Raw genomic sequence first — 10,038 nt, forward strand, 5'->3', positions numbered from 1 at the left:
CAACCGGTACGGAGACATACCAATTGGAGTCTTGTAAGCGGTCCGGTAAGCCCATAGAGCATCATCCAACTTTTTAGACCAATCGGTCCTATTGGCATTGACGGTTTTGGACAAAATGCTCTTGATCTCTCTGTTAGACACTTCAACCTGGCCACTTGCTTGAGGATGATAAGGCGTAGACACTTTGTGGTTGACACCATACTTGGAAAGCAAGGCATTAAAAGCTCTATTACAAAAATGCGATCCTCCATCACTAATAATTGCACGAGGAGTGCCAAACCTTGTGAAAATGCTCTTCTTCAGAAATGCAACCACACTCTTAGCTTCATTGTTGGGCAAGGTCACGGCCTCAACCCATTTTGAGACATAATCAACCGCTACAAGAATGTAAGTGTTTCCGCACGAGCTTACAAAAGGGCCCATAAAATCGATACCCCATACATCAAAGATATCAACTTCAAGAATTGTGTTTAGAGGCATCTCATCTTTCTTGGAAATCCCGCCCGCTCGTTGACATTGATCACACCTTTTTACTAGATCACTTGCATCTTTGAACAAGGTTGGCCAATAAAAACCACAACTCAGAACTTTTAAAGCTGTCCTCTCCCCTCCATGATGGCCACCATAGGGGGAGGAATGACAAGCCTCTAGGATTCTAAATTGCTCCTCCTCAGGTACACACCTTCGGATCACTCCTTCGGTGCAAATCTTGAACAAGTATGGCTCGTCCCAATAGAAGTCCAGACTATCCCGTTTGAGCTTCTTCCTTTGGTTAGAAGAGAGCTCACACGGGATGATGCCAGTCACAAGGAAATTAGCAATGTCCGCAAACCATGGCATATCACTCATCGACACAGAAAGTAGTTGCTCATCGGGGAATGTATCATTGATCTCTAGGCCATCACACGGCCTTCCTTCCTCCTCCAAGCGGGACAAATGATCCGCCACTTGGTTTTCACTACCTTTCCGGTCCACTATCTCCAAATCAAACTCTTGAAGTAATAAGACCCATCGCATCAGTCTAGCTTTGGAGTCTTTATTTGTCATCAAGTATCTAAGAGCTGCATGGTTGGTGTCACTATGACTTTGGCTCTCATAAGATATGGCCGAAATTTTTCCATTGCGAACACAATAGCCAATAATTCTTTCTCAGTCACCGTGTAGTTCCATTGAGCTTCATTCATTGTCTTGGTCGCATAGCACACCAGATGAAACGTTTTGTTCACTCTTTGCCCCAAAACTGCCCCAACCGCAACATCACTCGCGTCGCATATGAGCTCGAAAGGCAAGCTCCAATTGGGTGCGGTAATGATTGGGGTGGTGGTCAACTTATGCTTGAGAAGTTCAAAGGCTTGCATACATCTCTCATCAAACACAAACTTTGTATCCTTTTCTAGCAACTTGCATAGAGGATTCACTACCTTCGAAAAGTCCTTGATAAATCGCCGGTAGAACCCCGCATGCCCAAGAAAACTTCTAACCCCCTTGACAGAAGTGGGGGGAGGAAGTCTTGAAATCACCTCAATTTTGGCCTTGTCAACCTCAATACCATTTTTTGAAATTTTATGCCCCAAAACTATGCCCTCTTCAACCATGAAGTGGCACTTTTCCCAATTTAGCACAAGATTGGTGTCTTCACACCGGGCCAACACTCTATCCAAATTGTTCAAACACTCATCGAATGAATCACCCACAACACTGAAGTCGTCCATGAACACCTCCAAAATATCTTCCACCATATCGGTGAAAATGGCCATCATACACCGTTGGAATGTTGCCGGTGCATTGCACAACCCAAAGGGCATCGGAGAGAAAGCAAAGGTGCTATATGGACAAGCAAAGGTTGTCTTCTCCTGATCTTCGGGAGCTATCAAAATTTGATTGTACCCTGAATAACCATCCAAGAAACAATAGAAGGCACGCCCAGCAAGACGATCAAGCATCTGGTCCAGGAAAGGCAATGGGAAATGATCCTTGCGGGTCAGTTTGTTCAGCTTGCGGTAGTCCATGCACACCCTCCATGCGGTCACTGTCCGGGTTGGAATAAGTTCATTATTAGCATTGGTCACCACGGTCATACCACCCTTCTTCGGCACACATTGCACCGGAGAAGTCCATGAGCTGCCAGAGATAGGATACACCACACTGGCATCTAACCACTTGATCACCTCTTTTTTCATAACTTTTTGCATTGCCTCGTTCAACCTCCTTTGATGTTCCAAGGAGGGTTTTGCATCATCTTCCAGAATAATCTTGTGCATATAGAATGCGAGGCTTATTCCCCGAATATCAGCTAGAGTCCATCCAATTGCCTTTTTCCGCTTTTTTAGCACCGCCAATGTGGCATCTACCTGCATGTTGGTAAGACAAGAGGAAAGAATAACTGGTAAAGTTGAATTAAAGCCCAAGAATTCATACCTGAGGTGTGGAGGTAATGGCTTCAACTCCAACACCGGGGGTTCCTCAATTGAAGGCTTCGTTGGAGGCATCTTTCTATTTTCAAGATCCAAAGAGAGTTTCCTAGGCTCATAAGAATAAGAGCCCATTCCATGTAAAGCATTCACGCGCTCCACTCGACCCTCATCATCATTGACATCAAGATTTAACAACACGGCCTCCAAAGGGTCCTCAACATTGATCATTGCACTAGTGTCATCAATTATCACAGCCGTGACTAGATCCACAAATGAGCACACTTCGGTACAATTGGGCTGCTTCATTGACTTGCACACATGAAAAATGACCTTTTCATCACCCATCCTGAAAGTGAGTTCCCCTGCTTCCACATCCACTAGAGCCTTCCCTGTAGTAAGGAAAGGTCTCCCTAATATGATCGGGACCTCATAATCTACCTCACAATCCAAGATCACAAAATCAGCTGGCAAGATAAATTTGTCCACCCGGACGAGCACATCATCAACAATACCCAATGGTCGCTTCATTGATCTGTCTGCCATTTGCAATCGCATGGAAGTTGGCCTCGGTGGCCCAATACCCAAAGTCTTGAAAACTTAGTAGGGCATTAAGTTGATGTTTTCCCCAAGATCACATAAAGCTTTAGCAAAGTCTGCACTCCCTATCGTGCAAGGGATAGTGAAAGCACCGGGATCCTCTAATTTCGGAGCCATTGAATGTACTATAACACTAACTTGGTGGGTCATCTTGATAGTTTCACAGTCCATTGATCTTTTCTTTATGACCAAATCTTTCATGAATTTAGCATAACCAGGCATTTGCTCCAAAGCCTCCACCAAAGGCACGTTGATGGATAAGCTCTTCATCATGTCAATAAACGTTTTGAATTGATTCTCACTTTTCTGCTTGGCTAGCCACTGAGGATAAGGGGGAGGTGGCCTAGGCAAGGGTGCCTTGGCTTTTGGCACAACCGGCTCCGGCATGTCAATTACGTGCTCCCTAGACGGGTTCACGTCACTTTGTGTTTCCACCTCGACATCTTGAATATTGATCCTCACTTCTTCATTCACATTTTCATCACAAATCCACCCCTCGAGAAACATCTCAGAACAATACCAGCCCCTCGGGCTCAATCTCACAACTCACCACATTCTCAACCACCAAAGGAACTTCATCTTCTTGCAACTCAACTTCATCACCCAAAACTTGCTTTTGTTTGGAGGCATTCACATCAGCGCCTCGTCCACTCCTAGTGGTCACAGCCATAACATGATTGTTCCCTCCCTTTGGGTTCAGTACCGTATCACTTGGTAGAGCACCCTTAGGGAGTGTGTTTAAGGATTTAGAGATTTGACCTAGTTGCACCTCCAAATTCCTAATTGAAGTATTGTGAGAAGCCAATTGCAAATCGGAATCCGCATTCTTTTTCATCATTTGTTCGAGCATCATTTCAATTCTACCCATTTCATTATTGGATGAACTAGGACCCTGGAAAGGAAAAGGTGGTGGATTGCTCGGTTGTTGGTACATTGGGGGCCTTTAAAAGCCTTGCCCCTGATTTCCTTGGTTATCGTTCCACCTGCCTTGGTTGTTGTTATTTCCACCCCAATTGTTGTTGTTGCCCCAGTTTCCTTGATTGTTGCGGTTGTTATTTTGATTTCCCCAATTGTTGTTCCCTTGATGTTTATTGTTCCAATTATTGTTTCCTTGTTGCTGGTTACCCCAATTGCCCTGGGATCGCCATTGCTGTTGTTGGTTGGAAGAATTTCCTCTTTGGCCTTGGTAATTATTCACATATTGCACCTTCTCATTTTGCTCCTCATAGCCATCATCTTGAAATCCATTACCATCACTGTGAAATTGATCCGAATTCCCTTGGTTTTGTTGACCTCTTCGCCTTCTTTGGTTCACTAGCATGTTAACACCCTCCATAGCATTCACTTGGCGAGGATTCTGAACTTGTTGCAACTGTGCCTTTGCTAATTGGTTCATTGTTGTTGTAAGTTCTGCTATAGCCTGTCCATGGTCATGTAGTTCTTTGTGCAAATGAGTAACCGTGGGGTCACCCTGAGGCACATTGGCTCTACTTTGCCAAGCGGAGGATGTGTCAGCCATTTTATCAAGAATCTCACAAGCTTCATCATAAGGCAGCTTCATGAAATTACCCCCAGCCAATTGGTTCACTATGCATTGATTCGTTGTATTGATGCCCCGATAGAAGGTTTGTTGTATCATAGCCTCTGTCATATCATTGTTGGGGCATTCCTTCACCATTGTTTTGTATCGCTCCCAAATCTCATGCAATGGTTCAGTAGGCTCCTGCTTGAAGGCTAAGATCTCATCCCTTAGTGCTGCCATGTGTCCCGGTGAGAAGAATTTGGCAATGAACTTATCCGCCAACTCATCCCAAGTTGTGATGGAATGGTTGGGAAGTCGCTCAAGCCAGTCCAATGCCTTCCCCCTAAGTGAGAAAGGGAAAAGCCTCAATCGATGTGCATCCTCGGACACATTGGTTTGCTTGCTCCCCCAACAGGTATCCACGAACCCCTTGAGATGTTTGTATGCATTCTGAGTGGGAGCACCTGTGAAACACCCACGCTGCTCCAATAATGTCAGCAATACATTGGTTATTTGAAAATTGCCCGCCCGAATCCAGGGCGAAACAATAGCACTCGCATAGCCTTGGTTGGGAAGAACTCCGGGAGCCACTCTTGGGGGTGGCGGAGGAGGGTCTGGAATATTGTCATTTGCATTGGCCTGGCGGCCTCTACGTTGTCCTTGAGGTACAATAGGCACCTCTTCTTCTCCAATGTCATCTACATCCTCCCCCGCATTCACATTTCCAAGAGGGTCATTAGCATTTAAAGCCATTTTGGTACCTGAAGTATTGACACACACAAATTAGTAACAAGAAGGAAAGAAGATCAAAACACAAATCTAACTAAATAGATAGCCAAAACCATTAGCTCCCCGGCAACGGCGCTAAAAAGTGATCGCGGCCTACTCCGCACTACTAATTAAGTAGCGAGAGAGGGTCGGAGCAGCTTTTACCCGATTTAGGGTCGGGATCGATATCCACAGAGAGCTAGAATTTGGAATCGAGTATCTATCTAGTGTAGAGTTGCGTATGTGTTCTTAATTACACTTCTATTCATTTTTGGGGTTTTTGTTTACTTCTACTATTATCAAACTACAAATGGTAATTGAACCTAAATTATGCTAAGAGTTATAATGCTACGAGTTGTTCAAATAGGTTTAAAAGGCACTAGGGTAGTGACTACCGCCTAGGTGGTCAATTGACGGGTATTTGAATCTAAGGCACGTTTGACACGTTTGGGGAGTATGTTATAACCGTTGCACGACTTTACCCACTCTACACCTCTCGGTGGTTCGAGTGATTTTGCCTGAATTGGCTTTCTCAAGACCAATTAGGTATGCAAATTTTGCACAAGCAACTAGGGTTCAATTCGGGTATTACTCTCTCGAGGTTTAACCCTTTAATTGGGGCTATCAATCTCTTGAGTACGCCCCAATTCATTGTTGGACCAATTTCGGAGACTTAGGCTCTCTTTCTCAAGAAGAGCTCAAGTCAACTCAACACAAACTAGTGTTTGCAACCACTAATTCAGAAATTTACCATGAAATTGGCCCAAATAACAAACACCCATAGTCAATTTAGCCCTAAATTACAAGACCCATCAATTACCCACACTATGGTTGAGCCACAACCCTAGCTTATGGGTCTAGCTGCTCATACTCAAAGAAGAAAGCAAGAAATAGATGAAGACAAGCTCATACTAATTAATCACTAAGTTAAATACAAAGATTCAATGATTAAAAATAGCTAAAATTGCCCAAAATGGCTTAGAAAGTCGAACCCACGAGTGCAGCTGCTTAATTACAATATCTGATACCCTAAAAATGGAAAAAGAAGCTATTTATACTAAGCTGAAAAATCTGGACAAAAATGCCCCTGCGGGGTTAGTGCGGACCGCACAAAATGGACCGTGGTCCGTACTGGGGATTTGGCCTTGAAAAATAGCTCTCTGAATCTTGGCATCGCGGACCGCAGAGAATGGACTGCGGCCGCGGAGGCTTCTAGTGTGGTCCGCATAAAATGGACTGCGGACCGCATTGGCTTGAAAACTCCAAATTGCAACTTCTCTGATTCTTGGCTCTGCGGACCGCACTAAATTGACTGCGGCCGCATTGCCTTCCGTGCGGACCACACAAAACCTAGTGCAGCCGCACTGCCTCTAAGCCTGGAAGTTAGCCTCTCTGAATCTCCTAATGCGGACCGCACAAAGTGGTGTGCGGCCGCACTGGGCCTGTTTTGCCTGAGCTTGTCTTGTCTTTGGCACTTGTGCAAGCTTCACTCCTTTTGAGCTGATCTTTGACATCTCGTCACTTTGATGATCAAACCTGCAATCAAGCACAACTTGTGAGCCATTTGGGACTATTTTGTATGAATTTCTACTCAAAGCATAAGCAAGAAGGAGTATAAAATGCGTCAACATCCCTAGTTATCAGATATATGATCTGAATCTCGAGAGCCACCCTGCTCAAATAACATCATCGCTACGTGGAACCTCAACATATATGAAATCATCAAGCCGTTTCATAACTCACACGACACAATATAATGTTACATGAAGGCGAAATAACATCCAACGTCCGAATACTCCTCCCCAAGCAGCGCTATGCTGAAACGAACACATCCGGCCCGATATAGAGCCCACATTCATATCTAGATCCATCCACGGACCTCAAGCCGATTCTGACCATACCGCACTGGGCTAATAACCTTTCAAGGATCCAGGGTAACCCTTTTTCCCATGACACACAAGAATAGCTGCCAAATCTGGAACAACATCCTCAGTTCACAAACCAAATGAACCGAGCGCCCTTCAGGCATAAATTCTCTCATCAACGATAGTGCCACAACCTCCATACTTGGTTTCCGTCTTTAATCATTTAAGTGACTACCTGTCATACTTATACAATCTTTTCGTGGGACATGCTCCCCCGACCTTCCGCACCAGACAACGAGTCTGCACATCCATACTACCGGCCACACCAACGCTGTAAAGCAATTCAAGAATCCACAATCAGTATGCAAAGCCCCTTCACACCAGACACCAATCTTAGGTGACGCCAAAAACAATGCCAGCTGGCTCTAATCATCTGAATCATTTCTCGCTCATCCGAGCTTGCGACATTCTTGTCAACACCGAACCGCAACCTTGATCCTCAACTCCCAAATCCCATGCTACTCACTGCACTTAATCATGCCAATGCGCAAGAGCACAAAAATTTTATCATAACTCCGGAACAACTAATAGGGCACTTCATCATATAGAAACCTTTTCTTAGTTCATTTCAAGAGAACCATTACAACACGCAGCCAAATTCCCATAACCACTGAAAATACAAACCTCGAGTAGTGGTTTAAACCACCATAATCCTTCCGGGATCGTCTATGTGAGCATGTGATTTTTGCCCTATACGAAATACTCCTATAAAATCTCAAGAAAATAGGTTTTCTGTTAATTATTTGTCATTTTAGGAATTTTTGTGGAATTTTATTTAATTGTTTCCATTTTTGTGCGTGTTTAAGTTTTATTTAAATCATGAAAAATATCAAAAATACCATGCATTGCATTCAGCCTTTATTTTTACATCTTTAGGATTAATCAATGATTATTTGATTTATAGAAATTTGAATATCACAAAAATAGCTCATTTTTACATCTTTTGTCTTTTAATTTTAATTTATTGATTTTCTCTTTTAATTTAGAACTAAGTGATGTTTATAATTTTATAATTAGTTAATTAGTTTAATTTCATATTTTTAGATAATCTAGGATTTTAATATTAGGATTTTAATTTTAAAAAAAAAAAGAAAAAAGAAAAGAAAAGAAAAGGAATAAGAAAAAGGTATTTGAAAAGGGTTACTTTTTAATTGAACTAGGCTGATTTTTGCACCCCAATTTAGCCCAAATCCGTTCCCAAAACAACCCAAACCCAGGCCCAAATTCATTCCACCCGGTCCAGGTCTCCCCATCCCCAAACGACCTCGTTTCATCTTAATCTCATCACAGCCATTGGATTCCTTTGATCCAACGGCTCCGAACTGGTCACTCAATTATCATATAACTGTCCGAATTACGTCAACCCCCCCCCCAAACCTCAAAAATTCATTTCATTTTGTCTCTCACCCTCACAGACGAGAAACCCTAGCCGCCCCATCTTACCTCCACCGCCTCCGCCGTGGTCCGCCGGCCGAAAATCGCCTTACGGCGGCGGACCACCTCCAAACACCACCATTTATACACCATAGAATCCTCGTCCCCTCCTCATCCTAAATCCCCAATCAGTTTTCCCCAAATCCCCGCCGAATTTCTCAAATTTCGAATCTAAGATTCAAACCAAAAACCCTAACCCCTCAAAATTATCCCAAAATCACACCCCATAGTCCTCAACCTCCCCTCACTATTGTCTTACCCTTGATTCCCCAAATATCCTTGCCAAAAACCCCCGNNCGTTAGCTAATCATTACTTGGCTGGATTATCGTAACTGCATATTTACAATATAGGCTGGTGATCAAGTTGACCTTTGATATTACATCTCTTTTGATTGACCTCTCCTTTCTTAATTCACAGGCACAGGAGGTCAAATTCCGATTGTGTGAAAGTTTACCTGAATGAATCTATTTATCTAATTCGATCTAACGAGAAAAAAATTCACGCTCTGTAGGATTTTGAACCTTACGACATCCGGGGTTTTTGGAGACCCACGTTCTACCGAAACTGAACTTAGAGCGCTTTCTATCAGAATAGATAAGACTGTAAACTAAAGGATTCTTTTCATAACCCCAATACATTTTTGATGACATATACTAGAATAGCATGATAAAAATCAAAGATTATGTCCAATTTGAAGCGATCTCAATTGATCCCTCGTTACTGCTCCTTTGAGCAGTAATAGGTAGGGATGACAGGATTTGAACCTGTGACATTTTGTACCCAAAACAAACGCGCTACCAAGCTGCGCCACATCCCTTCAATTGTTCCACAGTGTAATTGTAGAGAATTCCTGTCTTGTTTTCCACATGGTTATTTCCTCCATTGATATATACAAATTTTCTGCTCATTTCGTCTTTTTGGTCTCATTTAACATATAATAGTAAAATAAAAGGAAAAGACTTCTCTTATAGATTATATAGAAAATACTTATATACAATTATATACAAAATATATAAATACAGAACCCGTCCTAAAAATAAATTAGTAGTTTTCGGAAATTCTCGGTAAGAAAGAAGGGGATGGTTTTTTTTTTTTCTGTTTTAAGAAAAGGAAAATCTTATTTAGTGAGAGGCAGCTCTGTAGCTGATCTCTTGCAAGCTGGTACATTGGTTGTGAAGGATATGATGGCAGGAATTCAAGGCTAGAAGACATTTTCCTTTTTTTTTGAAGTTCTTCTTTCTTTCTTTTTAGACGTTAGCTGTGAGGGACTGTAGGATAATGGTTCATTAAGTTAAAATCTTTCTTATATAAAGTCTTGGACTGATAATATTGTAAATGGACTGTTAATTTCAATTTAAGTTTAATCACTTGTAGACT

General features: G+C 42.6%; 1 non-coding gene across 1 annotated transcript; it reads right to left on the bottom strand.

Moving 5' to 3' along the window:
* TRNAP-UGG lies at positions 9,405–9,478 on the bottom strand. Its single transcript has one exon. It is a non-coding gene; the product is annotated as a tRNA-Pro (tRNA).

Source organism: Nicotiana attenuata, chromosome 7 (assembly GCF_001879085.1).
Source record: "Nicotiana attenuata strain UT chromosome 7, NIATTr2, whole genome shotgun sequence".
NCBI classification, from domain to species: domain Eukaryota; kingdom Viridiplantae; phylum Streptophyta; class Magnoliopsida; order Solanales; family Solanaceae; genus Nicotiana; species Nicotiana attenuata.